General features: G+C 38.1%; 1 pseudogene; it reads right to left on the bottom strand.

Annotated features, from left to right (window-relative positions):
- Positions 1 to 213: 213 nt before the first annotated feature.
- LOC109449805 (voltage-dependent calcium channel subunit alpha-2/delta-1 pseudogene) lies at positions 214 to 2,119 on the bottom strand (annotated as a pseudogene).
- Positions 2,120 to 2,582: the final 463 nt, after the last annotated feature.

The raw sequence follows: 2,582 nt of genomic DNA on the forward strand, positions 1-2,582 counted from the left end.
GTGATTCTCAATGATGGTTGTTATGTAGTGTAGTTTTAATTGATGTGGTCCTGAGAGGAGGCGAGCACAGCATTTACCTGCTCTGCCATCTTAACCAGAAAATCTGTATTGATTTTCTGAAGGGCAAATCTATTTTCTGGACTAGTATGATCACAACATCATTTAGTGACTTTTGAATCATGAAAATGTACTAATGATTATTTGAGGCTACAATCAAAAATTGTCATCTGAGATGGTTTCCATCATTTTGGAGATGGATGTTCAGAGCAGTTTAAGTTTCAATCCATTAACACTTCCACTCACATCAATCAGAATAAGCATGACTTTAGGAGATGCAGCTCCTTGGATATACCAAGGTTTTCAGCGTACATCGTAAAGGTCGATCTTGTTTGGAATTCTGCTGTTATCAACCCATGAGAAGCTGAGTAGTATCAGGTCAGGCTTGTGGCACTGCCAAACACCTGCCCCAACAATGAAGGATATTCATCTTGATTTTTTTTGAAAACTTGATCTAAGGCACTTGTCCAGTTGAGTTCATTTAACACAGTTGTTGAGCCCTCATAGATGTTGGTGGGAATATGAACTGCTGCATGCTGATTGGATATTTGTCTTCTAAAATTAGCATCTTTGGTAAAAACGGGTTTTATCTTCTGATTGCCTGGCTCACTGTCATTGTTTTCAGGATAGAGACCATCTTTTGCATTGTGATAGATAACTTCATTGCTTGCAAAATCCTCCCTTCCCTGGTAGGCTGCTTGAACTTTCTCTGCTTACAAAGCCAGGTGCACCGTGGCTTTATATCTGTTGCATAGAAGTTTCTCAATATCCCTGGATGCATTTTCCACCAGCTGGAGTGCGTTATTTGGTTCTACAGTATACAAATATTGGTATTTCTCATAAATATCAACAAGCCGATTGACTCCATTTGCTGTTTTCACCAAGGTGACAAGGCCTTCTTGCATCTTATCCAGCCATGACTTGATAGTGACTGCTGAAGGGAACGGCTCCTCTGACCTCTACTTCTTTGTTTTAATTTGTTTGTTTTTGTATGTCCTAACCTGGCCAAAAAAAAAAAAAAAAAAAAAAATGCAGCTCATGTCAGTTCCCTCATTTTCTTTTTTTCAATATTTTGCTGGTTCATGTATTTAAAAGCATGGAAATCTCTGATGTATTGTAATACTATGGGTATATGAAAAATCTCTCTGTTGAAGTTATTGTTCTATATCTAACTGGATGTATGAACTTGGGCTCATTACTTATCATACATCAAGTGGTCTGTGAAATAAACAAAAATACATACCCCCTTCTCGGAATTAATATGAGATAAAAAAATAAGATCATATGCTAAACCACTTAGAAAGGTGCTTAGCTCAATGTAGATTATCAGAGATGTTAGTTTCTTTTCATTTTTGAAACGCATAGTAAACAGTAAATATCTTAACTCAGTCAGTATGAGTCAATGCAACTATACCACACAGACAAACTCATAATAAAAAGTGCCTAATTATTAAGAGCTGGGACATTGTTTTCAGTTGACCTGGTTCAGCTTAAGTCCTGACTCAGCAGCTTCTTTGTTGCACAGTCTGGTAAAATGGGACAATAATAGCACTCATTTATAGAAGAAACAAATAATTGAGTCAATCCAAATCAGAACTGGCCCTGTCTTTTGCCCAAGCCAAACCTCCTTTTAAGGAAACTGCTGGTTTTGGTGAGTAGAGATAAACACAACCTCATCCCCAAGCTTTAAGATTGGACACTTGACACAGACTGTCCAATTGTGAAATTCCATCCTGCTGGCCACAGGGATGCCATGGAGTCCTAAGCAGGGGACAAATCATACATCTTTCTGGACTGTTTTTATGTAGAGCTGGTAAGGAAAGATCCTCTGGTCAAGTTGCTAAAGTATGTGATTCTAGAGAAAGCCTGATCTATGTTTTTTATAGTCTGGAGAAAGTCTCATATAAGTAAAAGAAAAAGAAAAAGAAAGTAACTGTTAGAAAAAGAGAGAAAACATGAGAAGATAAACTGACAGTGATGGAGTCCCTCTTCTGACCCCTGAGGTCTCCAGTGCTGCTCTTGTTCCCATGGCTCTTGCTTCAGTTCTGGGCTGTGATAACATCCTTCCAACCTGCCTCAATGTTGTTTAAATGAGTGCTCCCTGAGTTTTAGACACTTGCCCTGAAAGTGTTCAGACTGAAACATTACTTCATATACTAGTTTTGAGGACTACATGGTGTAAAGCATCCATAGAATGGTAGATGCCACATGCTGGGAATGTGGGAGGACAGCACAGTGGTTAAGAGCAGTGATTCTAGAGACAGACTGCCTGGGTTCAAATCCCAGCCTCACCACTTACTAGGTTGTGATGTTAGGCTAGTTACTTGATGTGCCTGTGCCTAACTTCAGCATTTGTAAAACAGGTTTAATGATTGTACCAACCTAAGTTTTTTGGTTTTGTTTTCTGAATTAAATATGTTAATACTTGTAAAGAGCTTAAACCAGTTACTGCCAAATAATAATAACATAAGTGTATGTTAAACAAAGTACTAAAAACAAATGATATAAAAGCAATAAGCCAAGTG

This window comes from Rhinolophus sinicus, chromosome 16 (genome assembly GCF_057876585.1).
Source record: "Rhinolophus sinicus isolate RSI-liver-muscle chromosome 16, RSI-T2T, whole genome shotgun sequence".
NCBI classification, from domain to species: domain Eukaryota; kingdom Metazoa; phylum Chordata; class Mammalia; order Chiroptera; family Rhinolophidae; genus Rhinolophus; species Rhinolophus sinicus.